Genomic DNA, 14,143 nt, shown 5'->3' with positions numbered 1-14,143 from the left:
AATTATTGAGATGAAACAAATTGTATGCTTTGTTGAACATAGAACTAATAATCTGCTCTATAAACCTTCACTCAATTCACAATAAAAAGTCTTTTTAAAAAGAATGTAACCAATGTCAATGAAAATTTTGCGTAGAAAATTACTGTGTAAACCTTCACTGAAAACACAGTAAAATATTTTTACTCTGTATTTTGGTTTGGTTTTTAAAACAAGAACAATTAAAATAGCCCTTGGTGGTATTCACTTGGCTAGAAAGGGAGAGTAGGCAGACCATTGGGGTGAAGGTTATTGGAAAGTATCCCCCTGTGCTCCTGGGGCTGGCTTGGGCCCTAGGAGATAAACGGCTGCGAAATGAACTAAAGAGTTGATTTCCAAGAGTTATAACACTCTAAGCTCACATAAGGCCATAAGGTTCTGAAACGGAGTGTGCACTGGGAGGTCACCTTTCCTTGGGTATCTAAATGACAACATGAGCAGAAGACTCAGCCTCCACCTCTGGTCTCCCAGACAGGTCAGACAGCCTTCTTCTCTGTTTAGCTTTGTGTCTTCTAGCACAACCTCTGCTGTGTTTTTGGAATCAGCTCACACCCCATGGTGCACTCTAGTGCAGAGCCATTCTGTCTGCAAAAGCCTGACTCTCTGCCACCTCATCTTCATGCAGTGACAAGGAGTTGAAAGAGTTTGTACTTGAGACCTTTCCATCTCAGATATTCTAACTTCACGATTGATCTCAACTCTAAGAATTCATTCTGGCGCAGTTTAAAGACTACGTTTTAATGAAATACCAAGTGGTTGCTGGCTAAGTGACAGGAGCTGGAGAGGAGGAAACAGAGAAGAAAAGAGCATGCTATTGAGGCACTTAGGCCAATTGCCAAGCTAACAAATACTTGAGTTTGTGTTAAAAAAGGCATCAGAGAATTCCAGAATAGTTTCATGACCCCTGCTTTGGACCTCAATCTCTACTTTGTAACTCAGAAACTCTTGTGTGAACAATGCTTACACAGTATCTTAGTCACATGCACAACCTAAAAGATAAGCCCATACATGCATGTCCTCAGTTTCAACTTCATTCTGTTGCAGCTAAGTGCTGCTGAGTCAATTCTGACTCCAAAGACCCTGTATAGGGTTTCTGAGGAGTGGCTGGTGGGTTTGAACTGTCGACCATGGTTAGCAGTCCAGTGCTTATCCTACAGCACCACACCAGGACTCCTTCAATTTTATGAGACCTCCTAATTGATAAGAGATTGGAATTTTATTTTTCAACAAAAACAAAGGTTACAAGTCAGGTGAAACACCAGAGTTGTAAAGTTTTTCTTTAATTTTTAATATAAAAACCCACCTGGAAAGGAGAAAGTATTCTGTCTTATATCATTTAAGTATAGTATATTTATATTGCAAACTATATGAAGAGGGGAGTGCTAGTGTGGTGCTGTAGGATAAGCACTGGACCACTAAGTTGGTTTGAACTACAAGGTCAGTAGTTCAAACTCAACAGGCACTCCTCAAAAACCCTATACAGGGTCGCTATAAGTTGGAACTTAACAATAACATGTGAAGACGGCACTTAACAATAACATGTGAAGAGGAACACAGCATCAAGACTGGAGGAAGATTCATGATATATAAATGTCACACCTTTCTTACTAAAAGTAAAGAGGATTTGAAGCATTTCTTGATGAACATCAATGGCTACCGCCTTGTATGGATTACATCTCAACATAATGAAAACATAAAGCCTCGTAACTGCTCCAAGAAGTAACATCATGAGCAACAGAGATGGAAGTTGTCAAGGATTTCATCTTACTTGGATCCACAAACAATGCCCATGGAAGCATCAGTCAAGAAAGCAAACAACATATTGTAGGGGGCAAATCTGCAAAAAAATTAATAACCTCTTTAAAATGTCAAAAAGCAAAGATGTTACTTTTAAGACTAAGGTTTCCCTGACCCAAGCCATGGTATTTTCAATCATCTCCAAAAGCTAGACAATGAATAAGGTAAACCAAAGAATTGATAACTTTGAATTATGGTGTTGGTGAAAAATACTGAATACAACATGGACTACTTGTGTGGCGCTGTGGGCTAATGCATCAGACTGCAAAGTCCATTGAACTGCAAGGCCGGCGGCTCAAGCTCACCAGCTGCTCCTTGGAAGCCTATACAGGGTCGCTATGGGTCAGAATCGACTCACGGCACTTAACAACAACCAGAAGAATGAACCAATCTGTCTTAGAAAAATTGTATCCCTTCTAAGGAAGCCAGAATGTTCCTTAGAACTAAGGATGGTGCAACTTTGTCTCAAGTACTTTGAACATATGATCAGAAGGGACCAGTCCCTAGAGAAGGGCATAATGCTTGCTAAAGTAGAGGGTCAGTAGAAAAGAGAGAGACTCCAAACAAGTTGGACTGACACAGTGGCTGCAACAATGGACTCAAACATGATTGTGAGAACGGCATACAACCCAACAGAGTTTCCTTCTGTTGTACACGGAGTCAATATGAGCTCAGTGGTGGTGGTGTGTCGTGGAGTCGCTTCTGACTCAGCGCCCCTGTGTAGGCTTTCTGAGGTTGTAAATCCCTATGGGAGCAGTACACCTGGTAGTTTTAAACGGCACCTAACAACACTTAAATGTTAAATTGTAACTGGAATAACTGGCATGGACTTGGAACACATCTCTTATTGTTGTTGTTAAGTGCCATCAAGTCGGTTCCGACCCATAGCGATTCTATATAGGGTTTCTGAGGAGTGGCTGGTGAGTTTGAACTGCTGACCTTGGGTTCAAACTAACTTTGTGATCGAGCACTTATCCTATAGCGCCCCATCAGGACTCTGATTATTCCCTTTACCTAATTACTCAAGTATACCCTTGTCTTTAAGGAGCTCTGGTAGCGTAGTGGTTATGAATCGGGCTGCGAACTACAAGGTCAGCAGTTCAAAATTACCAGCTGATCCGCGGGAGAAAGATGAGGCTTTCTGCTCCTGTAGAAATTAAACAGCCTCGGAAATCCTGATCAGGGTCGGAACCGACTCGATGGTACTTAACAACAGCAACTACCCTTGTCTTAACTGGCATTTTACTCTGAACAGAGCAATAGAAGTGAATGGAGACAGTCCAGAAAGTAATCTTAGTCTTTGACTGCTGTTTCCATTTTTGCCACAAGGTGTCGCGCTTGAAAACGCATTCCAAACAACCGGGAAGGCTTGAGAGTTCTTTGTTGATCCTTTCCTTTGCCAAAAATTACTGCAGATCCTCCAAAATGAACAATCCCACCTTAGAGTATTGGGCTGCCTGTGGGGCTGCTAACCACAAGGTCAGTGGTTTGAATCTACCAGCCCCTCCACTGGAGAAACATAAGGCCTTCTGATCCAGTAAAGAAACTTGACACAGGCTCCCTCTGAGTCAGAATTGACTCCACAGCATGCAGCAGCTCAATCAGGGATGCTACAGAGTTGTAACTCTTTGTATAGTGTGCCCAGTCATGTCTCAGATGCTTGCCACTACCCCACTGATACAGAAACACTGCTTCCCTTATCCCAAGGGAGTCAGGAAACATTTCTCATCACTTCTCAAAGTGCAAAGGATGTGCACTTTGTTTTCTGAAATTTCCTAGAGGAGGCCTCTCTCCTTGGCTCTAATTCCTTACACTCAGTGAGTGAGCCAGTGAGGCCATCTGGAAGACGGTCCAATGTATTCAGGAAATACACCTAAAATGATTCCAATTGCCTTATCTTTCCTATTTTAAGAGATTCTCCCCTCTTAGATGCATGCGAAAGCTGGAGACTAAATAAGGAAGACCGTAGAAGAATTAAGCTTTTGAGTTATGGTGTTGGAGGAGAATATTGAAAGTGCCATGGGCTGCCAAAAGAACCAATAGATCCATTTTGGAAGAAGTGCAGCCAGTGCATCTTGGAGGGCAAGATGGCCAAACTTCGTCTATCATACTTCGGACATATTGTCAGGAGGGACCAGTCGCTGGAGAAGGATATCATGTTTTCTAAGGTGGAGGGTCAGAGAAAAAGAGGAAGACCCCACAACGAGATGGATTGGCTAAGTGGCAGCATTGATGGACTCCAGCGTGGCAACAGTAGTGAGGTTGGTCCAGGATCAGGCAGTGTTTCGTTCTACTGTGTGTAAGGTCGCTATGAGTTGGTACCGACTCGATAGCACTTAACAACAATGCTCTGAGAGTTCAAAGTGATTTTCTGGAATCTTAAAAAAAAATCATGAATTGCTAGTGGAATAGTCTGCTAATAATTAATACTCACTCACTACTAAGACTCATCATGAGACAGTGGCTTTAGGATCAAGAACAAGGAATGATCATGATTAAATACAATCTGAGTCCCTTTGCCTTTGATCATATAACAAAATTGGTTCTCATTTAGTTACTACAGGGATCTTACCTGGTTGTAGCTCCTGACTCATAAAAGCATCCATTCTTGCCATTTCTTGTTATGTGAACTCTTGTGTTTGTCCCCTTAGTAGAAGCAGCCTGAAAGTACACACAAAGTTCACACAGGAAGAACAGACATTTAAAAAAAGGCACAGCATCAGTACATACAAAAAACAAAAACTAGAATATGCAAATCTTTAATACTTTGACTTTCCACCTGGACTCCAAGCTCCCAAAGGTCAACAATTACTCTATCACTTTTTAATTTAAATACTACTCCTAGTGTAGCACTGTAGGGTCACCACAGGACTGGGACTGGGAACTACAAGGTCGGCGGTTCAAACCTACCAGCTGCTCCTTGGAAACCCTATACAGGGTTGCTATGAGTCAGAATCAACTCGACAGCACTTCACAACACCAAGCTCATTGGTTTTCAATAATATTTGAAACTAAAGATGTTTAGACTGATATTGCTTGAGATCCTAAGGTAACTGACTCTGAAATGAGACTAAGCCTTTGGTGATTTGAAACATGAAGGTGACGTTACATAGCTTTGTGATTTGGGTGCTATCAGTAGCTCAGGATAAGTTCAAGATGAGCCTTGAACCCACGTACCAGTATTACTTAGTCCTAGCAAGTCTCAGCAAGAATCTGGGAGATCAATGCAACACTAGATATCCCTAGGTTTCCTTGGATTTGTTTTAGGACCTACTGAGAGATGCAGGGAAGAACTGGTAGCTGAATTCTTTGATATTCCTCACCATCATCAAACCCACTTCAACCATAGGACACCCCTACTGAGGGCTAGAGGTTCTGCTACAGCTTGGGGCCTCTGCAGGGAAGAAACAGAGAGGCACATCAAAAGTAGTATTAGCTCCTGTCTGTCTCCAGCCCTCTGACAGACAGCGTTGAGGTTCTGAGGGAGAACTAAGTCCTTAGAGAATCAGAACAGAGGACATGACATAGATCAGGTGGAACTATGCTATCCTGGAGCATCTCTGTCTCCAAAGAGGAGGAGAATTAGGGGAGTACAAACAGGAAGCACCACAAGTGCTTACTTTCTACAACTGATGCTTGTTTTGGATCACTCAGCCATGTATTTCAAAAGCAGAGAATTACTAGCCCTTCTGAAATATGCAAAGTCCCACCTGATCTGTCAACCCCAACTAGACCCTGAAACCGTTAGTTAGGGAAGCTGTGCCCCATTTACATATTACCCTCAAATTAATGACTCATCAGTTGAATTAGTCTTTTTTTGGCTTATAACTATCAACTGACTATAAATGGCTGTTGGTTGAATACAGTGTCATCCTCTATTATGAGCAAGGTTCTGAGCTTTCAGTAGAGTTCCTTAGCCCACTCTCAGACAATCCCAAACTACTTAAAGTTCTCTAAGGTAGGGTGTTCTATTTATTTTAGCACATGTTGTTCCTTTTTCTTGGTTAATACTTACTCTATTTTTCAAGATCCTCTTTAGCCATTTCCCCTGAAAAACTATGCTTTAATTCCCAAAGTCAACCCTGATTATTTGCTCTCCTGTGTCACTATTGTGTTGTGCACACCTCTACTGTGACACTTGCTGTGTTGTGTTTATGTGTCTTCTTCCTTATGGGACTGTGAGCTTACTGAAATCAGGGAGATGCTTCTTCTCTATTTCTGCATTTCTAGTAACAAGTAGAATGATTAAATTCGTCCAGTAAACAAATGGACCACATGAACATCAATCTCCATGACCCGAAGACCAGAACTAGATAGTATCTGGATATCACTACCAATTGGTCTGAAAAGGATTGCATTAGGTCTAGGATAGAATGGGAGAAAATGTGGAACAAAACTCAAAATTTAAAAAGACCAGGCTTACTGGTCAAACAGAGACTGCTGGAGCCCTGAGACTATGGACCTAGAACTGAACTCATCTCTGGCTCAATTTTCAGCTAAGCAATAGATAAGTTTATAGGGGCTACAACTATCCTAGTGAGGCATGCACACCATAGAATGGCCAACCATTCAAAATAAAAAAGGCTGTATTATCTAAAGACAAAATTTAGAAAGGTGGGGAATGAAAACCAGAAACCCAGGGAAGTGGGATGCATGATGTTATGTTGAGAGGATTGCAATTGTTGAGATGAAATGATGTGTCTGATCTGTTGACTATAAGACCACTCAGTGGTGCTGTGGAAAAAGGTCTGGTGACCTCCTAATGTAAAGATCACAGCTAAGAAAACCTTGCAATTCTACTCCATAGCACGTGGAGCAATCTTCACTATCAATAATGCTCCATATGCAGACTTCTCTAGTTATTCCTGAGGAGCTCTGGTAGCATAGTGGTTACAAACCGGGCTGCTAACTGCAAGGTCAGCAGTTTGAAACTACCAGCTGTTCCGCAGGAGAAAGATGAGGCTTTCTGCTCCCGTAAAGATTTACAGCCTCAGAAACCCTGTACAGGGTCGCTATGAGTCGGAACCAACTCCATGACACACAACACAATTAGTTGTTCCTACTCTTTGCTTTCCTCTATGAGCCAGGCCTCAAACCAAGTCACAATAAATCTGTTTTTTAAAAATCCCATCCACTTGGATGGCTTGATGATCAGAATTCAAGTACAGGAAGATACAGAAGTTCAATATAGGAAGCAAGTAAATTGCTATGATTTGATGAAATTGACCTTTGCTTATGGATGTAGTTGCTCAAAATACCAGCCAAGAGGAAAGGAGCTTCACATCAAGGATCAAGCCTATCTCCCCTCGGTGTACAGGGCGGACAGGAATGGGCAACTTAAACATTGGCTTCCTAAAATGGGGGAGAGGGGACTATAAAGGCACAAAATGGCTGGTTTACAAGTTTTCAAGAGGGACTTTACTTTCAGCGTGAGGAGGGAGGGTAGAATCCCCACTGAAAAGTTTTCACCTTGTCTAGATGGGTCTGGTGAAAGGAGATGAGGATAGGATTGTTTTGATTCAATAGTGAGTAATTATTATCATGACTAATTATAATCGTCACAACTACAAAGGTAGAAGATGTGTAGCAAAAAGTGGGGAATAATTAATCTTACATTCCAGGAACAGAGGACCTTAGGACCATCAAAAGGGAAGAGTATAAGTGAAACATGGAATTGTAATCAGAGAAATAGCGATGCCAGACACAGAGGTGATGGCATGAAGAGGTAGAGCATCTGAGGACTCTAGACTCATGGAAAGAGAAGGCAGTGTGCTGGCAGGCAGGAGGCTGGCTTGCAAAATGTGCCCTTTGGTTGTTTAAACGATGATAGATTCCTGTGTGTTTTTGCATACATCAAAAAGGGTGGGGAGATAGAGGCAAATACTGTTAACCAATGGTGCATGGAGGGGATTGTAATCATTGCAATTAAACAAAATACGATTGGTTGAGTGCAAAACCGATGTTCTGCCATGTAAACTATCACTCAATTCACAATAAAAGCTTAAAAAAAAAAGCTTCCCATCCATTAATTAATTAATTCATTCATTAAACATTTATTGAGGGTCAGCAAAAAATGAGGGAAATCCTCAATGATTTGACACAATATGGATTGACACAGAAGTGCAACAATGGACTGAAACATGCCAATGATTATGAAGATGGCACAGAAGCAAGCAATATTTTTTTCTGTGATACAGAAGGCTGCTATGAGTCGGAGCCAATTCAATGGCATCTAACAACACAATATTTGGCAATGTCTGTCAATATCTGTAGGAGTAGAAGAAAGAATTACTCCTAGGAAAGAAAGCTGCTGTTTTCTGAAGACAGCAACTCAATGAGCCATTGTCACAACAGAATGTTAGGCATCGTAGCATCACAATGAGCACTGGGAAAAAAAAAAAATGTGTGCTCCTACCAGAGGACAAATCCACTGTAGAACTCCAGGGCATCTTGTGTTCTGAAGTTTCAGGAAGATATGATGGAGACAGATAAAGCCCAAAAGACCAAGTTGATGAGAATTATCAACCTAAGAAGACTGATATGAAAGTCTTTCAGTCTGAGAGAAAAGAGGATCAAAGTTATCAAAGCAAAGTGCCCAGAGTTTATAGTATAAGGAGACATGTTCACTATAGTCCAGGATATTGGGTAGTATGATTTTTGCTTCTTTCAAATCACAGCAACCTCAGATTCATCTGAGTACACCATGGCCAGCCTGTGTCATGAACATGTGAATTATCTGAGGTTGAGTTGCTTTTAGTTTGCATCCATTACATCCAAACTAAGAGCTTCCCACTGTAGCAGCATCTATAGTACCATTAAACAAGTAACTTGTAACCCTCAACTGAAAGATGGAACAGCTGGAAAATACTGGTTAAGATGTGGTTGTGGTGAATTAGGTTTCAAATCCATCTGTGAAATGTTCAAAGACTGATGGAAAGTGATAATTGAATTGACACACCAAGATGTTGGAAAATGGAAAGGGATCATTTACCAAAAGGTTAAGAAGGGAGAAAATAAAAGCCAAGCACTTAAAAATGAAAATCTATTAACAAATACATATATGTTCTGCTGTGCAAAAGGTCGTTATGAGTTGGTACCAACTCGATGGTACCTAACAACAACAACAGTATGGTAAAGGAGTCCTAGTACAGTTATTAAACACTCAGCTGCTAACCAAGGGGGTTGTGGTCCAAACCCACCAGTTTCTCTGAAGGAGAAAGATGTAGCAGTTTTCTTCTGTAAAGACTGTTGTTGTCAAGTGCTGTTGAGTTGGTTCCAATTTATAGCGACCCTCTATAGGGTTTCCGAGGAGCAATTGGTTGATTTTGAACCACCAACCTTGTAAGTCAGTGCTTATCACACCAGGCGCTGTAAAGATCACAGCCTTGGAAACCCTATGGGTAAGTTCTATTCTGTCTTATTGGATCACTAAGAGTCAGAATCAACTAGACAGCAAGGGGTTTGATTCTGTTTTAGTAGTATGGTATAAACTTGCTGCCGTCAAGTCAATTCCAACTGATGGTGACCCATGTGCTACAAAGTAAAACTGTAAGCGTTTCTTACTTGTAAACTTTACAGAGGCAGATCACCAGGTCTTTCTTCCACAGTACCACTGAATGGGTTTGAAACAATAATCTTCAGGTTAGTAGACAAACAGTACGGTTTGCTTCACCTGAGGATGGTCATTGAAGTAAATGATATGATGACAAGGGCATTGGGCTAGAAATCAGTTAGGGTAGGTTCTAGTTCTGGCTCTGCCACCACCCAGACAAATCATTTTATTACTCATGGTCTCAGTTTTTCTCTCTGCCAATATAAGTCTGAGCTAGTTCTTTAAGTGTTAATATTCTCTTACTTAGTGTTCTAAAAATTTACAAGTCTCACTTTGAAATGGTTATGGTTCCTGTGTAGTCAAATGCAGCACAACCGATATTACTGTAATTCTAAGTTGATTTTATTAAGGAGAAAATGACCCACCTGAGCATAGTTCTCACTAAAGTTATGTGGAAGACCCCTTCCCTCCAAAGGGAGGACCAAATGATAGAGTATACTGTAAAAATTTGGTCTCTGAAAGCAGCAATTAAAAGCAGTCAAAATGTATTGCTAGGACAAGCAAGGTTTTTTGTGTGTGGTTTATTTGACCTGTTCATTTCAATTATGTGGTGAATCCTTAATTTTAACTTTGAGTATGTATTTACACTCATGGGCACTGAGCCTAAGAATAGCATCATTTAAATGAAATGCTCTACATATTTAGCTAGATATGGGAAGGTTGGCCAGAACTGGTTTCCGGTTAAATGTGTCTTTTGACAGTTGCTTCTCACACTCTCCCAGTTCTTCTGTTTATGTCAGTTTTCAAAGTAAAATAGCAGAGGTGGCACAGATGCAGTATACAAGATCAGCTGTGTAAAGTGGAATCAAATAAAGAATGATTGTTGTTGTTAAGTGCCCTGGAGTCAGTTCTGACCCATAGCAACCCTGTATAGGGTTTCCGAGGAGCAGCTGGTGAGCTTGAGCCACTGACCTTGCAGTTAGAGCCTCTGCTTTTACAGATACAGACACTGCGGCCCAGAGAGGAGAGGGGACTTGTCCAAAGTCACATAGTGGGGGAGGAGCATTCAGGTCCTGAACTCAGGTTTCCTGACTCCAAGTTTGGTGTTCTTCCCATTGCACCAAGAAGCCTCTCATTGGTGCTATTTAAGCAAGCCCTGTAGAGCTGAGGAGTGAGACAAGGGAAAGCAGGACTCTCAAGTGAGGCATTCTCTCAACTGAATGATAAGTATACTTCCTGGGAATGATGGCTGATGAGTAGGATGGAGAGTAGCAACATAATGAAAATTTACTGTAGGGATACAAAATTAATTAAGTTACTACTTAGTAATACTTCAATACCCTCACAAGTAAAACAAACAAGCAAAAACAGAATCGTAGACTTTTACCCCATTTGTTCTTGTATCTGATTCAGAATTGGATGTATTTATTAAACATTCTAATTGCCTCACACCACAAACCCTTTTTAATATGATTCTCATCTTCTTTTAATTTTCTTCCCCAAATCTGTTCTAATAGAAATAATAATAAATGTTATTTATTATTATTATTAGGAAAGAGTCTGTAAAAGGGTATTTTCTCACTAAAACTAAAACTGAACCTACCACCACTGAGTTGATGCTGACTCATAGTGCCTGTAGAGGGTTTCACAGACTGTAAATTTTTATGGGAGCAGCTGATGGGTTTGAACTGCTGATCTTGTGGTTAGCAGCCCAACATTTAACCCACAGGGCCACTACTGGTTTATTTCCTACTTTTAATAAATGTGAAAAGCTGGCACATAGGAAGCTCTCAAATACTTGTTGAATTAATAACATTTTAGATATATGTTAAATGATAGAATGAATTAATATGAACACTGAACTGTGAACCTTGGGTCAGTGGTTCAAGTCCACCAGGTGCTCCACAGTAAAAAGATGAGGCTTTCTGTTCCTTCAAAGATTTAAAGCTTCGGAAACCCTACACAAGGTCACTATGAGCCAGAACTGACTCAAAGGTACTTACCACCCATAACAATATACTCATTCATTGTGATGATGAGCGTCTACTATGTTCTAGGTGTGGGGATGTAGCAGAGAACAAAATCAATCAGCCATGTATCTGCCCACATGGGCTTGCATCCCAAATGTGAATAATGAAATGGAAAATTGGAGACAGAATGCCTGTGTTTTAAGTTCTGATCCAGAGTAAACTTCTGAAAGTTTGTGGTAAAGTGGAATGAAAAGATGATGGAAGGTCGCATTAGGTCCAGTTCTCTGAGGACTGATGCTTCTTTGTCAGGGACAATGAGCTGTGCAGAGGCCACAGCAGCTTGTTCTCTGTGGCAGGTATACACAGGTGCTCGGCAGGCCATTTCAGCTTATGAAAGGAGGGTTAATGCCAGGTCGTACAGTTCAGGAATGACCTCAGACAGTATCAACTGGGCAAGTGTGGATTGGATCATCTGGGTGGATCACGCTGGTGAATATGGAGCTAACCGCATTTATGCCGGGCATATGGCCGTCCTGGGCTGGATGACCATTGAGCTGGTCATCTAGAAAATGTGGGATCAAGAAAAGGACCATTTGGAGAAGTTCAATGAGTCGATGGTCACATTCAGGGTCTGACCGACGAATCTGATGCCCTTTTGGAACGTGATGGGGTTTGTCCTGGGAGCTGGAACTGCCTTGCTTGGGAAGGAAGGGGCAACGGCTTGCACCATAACTGTGGAAGAACCTACAGCCCACCACTATAACAACCAGATCAGGACGCTGATGGAGGAGGATCCTGAAAAATATCAGGAACTTGGTTTAGGTATTTGATCTACCCCTACCTTGGAGAGGAGCTGCTTCAAGGGGAAAAGGAAAGACCTGCCAGGGTGAGGCTAACAGTATTGCTACACTTTAGGAAGCACACTTCAAGAAGCTGTAGTTTCTCAACACATCCTCCATCTAGGCCTGTGCATTTCTGAAGGTGGTGCTTCCATTTCTCTGACCTCTCCCTGAAGAATGCTGTGTTCTTTGTTTTATACCACATCAAAATAGCACTTTGGGCATCCTCGAAGGACACATATCATGTTCCTTGGGAATATTTTTGAGTTTGGGGCACAAAAAGAACTCTGAAGGGGCAAGATCAGGGCTGTAGGGTTGGATGGGATACTGTTGTCCAATGAAATGCTTATAGGACAGCCCCTGCTGCCCTTGAAGAATGAGGAAAGTGCATTGTTATGATGGGAAAAAAATGCCTCAGTATAATTTCCTGGCTTGTTTCTCACCAGTGTAGTTTGCAGTTTTCTTAAAATGTCTTCCTAACAAGCCCAAATGATTGTTCTGTATCCTTTGGGGAAAAAAAAACCTAGTAAGGTGACCCCTTTAGAATTTTAAAACTCAGTTGCCATACCTTTTAAGCTGACCTCTCTGCTCTGAATTGAACTGGCTCTGCAGATCCCCTAGAAGCCACTGTTTTTATTGGAGCTTTTTTTTTTTGAAGGATCCCTAATGAAACTAAGACAAACGTATTACTGAGAGAACTTGTCTATGGTCATCCACTGATTGCAGAGACAGGTTTAAGTATGTTTTGTTTAGAATGAACCCACACATGTATGAACTGGAACTCTTGCGTCAATACTTTGGACTTGCCCTGGTGTTGTGTATGGATGCTTTTATGTCACAGTAGTTGTTGAATGAGCCCCAGTGACATAGTGGGTTAAGCACTTGACGGATAACAAACTTAATGGTGGTTCAGATCTGCCAGTTGCTCCTTCGGAGAGCAATGTTTACTGCCTAAACATTGCAGCTTTGGATTCTCCCTGGGGCTCTTGTACTCTGTCCTCCAGGGTGCCTATGAGTCGGGATCAACTTGAAGGCCATGGGAATGAAGTCATCGAGTAGTTGCAACAGAGATCAAATAAGCCAACTTGCAAAGAAAGCTAAAGTATTTACACTCTAGGCCTTTATAGGAAAGGTGTGCCGACCCTGCCTTAACCTCTGGGACCAGGCTTTTGCCTCCAGAACAAGACAGAACCACAGAAGAGGTGGAGTGCTGGCTTGTTTTTCCTTTGCTGTTTAATCTCCTCAGGTCACAAAGACATTTTAGGACGAAGCGCTTGAGCACCAGGATACAGGCCTCAGCCAGGATGCTGAATTGGCTCCAGCATATACCCATTATGCAAGCTGGGTACAGCAGAGTGATATATTTGTCAGAAAGATGTTAAATTATGCCCACATAGCCCTGTCTATAAGATCACGAAAATGTGATTTTGGGCAGAAACTGAAATGTGTAATTATTGTTATGTGACTTTTATTAAAGAACTGTGATTTTTTTCCCCCTTTAATGAAAATCCCCCATGTTAGTTTTTCTCTGGGCTGTCTTTTGTCATAAGGATGTCAGTTCAACCAAGCACATTCACATTTCGACAAAGGAAGGTGGTCTTTGGTGGGTTTATGGCTTATTTTGTCTTAACACATAAAGGATGTGCCATTAATAAAGCACCAACTTGCTAAGTAGGGGTGGAGATAATGGAATTTTCCACAAAATTTTTGAAGCCCCCTTGTACATCTGTGATGTTGTTGTTAAATGCCATTGAGTCAACTCTATCAAGGGTTTCTAAGGGTTTAAATCTTCACAGAAGAAAACTTCATCTTTCTCCCATGGAGCAGTTGGCAGCTTTGAACCATGGGCCATGTAGTTCTCAGTCCAGTGCTTATTGTATGAAGCCACTGTGCTCCCTTATACATCTGAGTAATGCTGAGCAAGTCACCAACCTCCTCTGAAAAAATGG

The 14,143-nt window shown here is 41.4% G+C and overlaps 1 pseudogene; it reads left to right on the top strand.

Moving 5' to 3' along the window:
• Positions 1-11,669: 11,669 nt before the first annotated feature.
• On the top strand, positions 11,670-12,185 carry LOC102813044 (annotated as a pseudogene).
• Positions 12,186-14,143: the final 1,958 nt, after the last annotated feature.

The sequence above is a fragment of the Chrysochloris asiatica genome, unplaced genomic scaffold (assembly GCF_000296735.1).
Source record: "Chrysochloris asiatica unplaced genomic scaffold, ChrAsi1.0 scaffold00064, whole genome shotgun sequence".
NCBI lineage: Eukaryota > Metazoa > Chordata > Mammalia > Afrosoricida > Chrysochloridae > Chrysochloris > Chrysochloris asiatica.
This window is presented reverse-complemented; position numbering and strand designations above follow the sequence as displayed.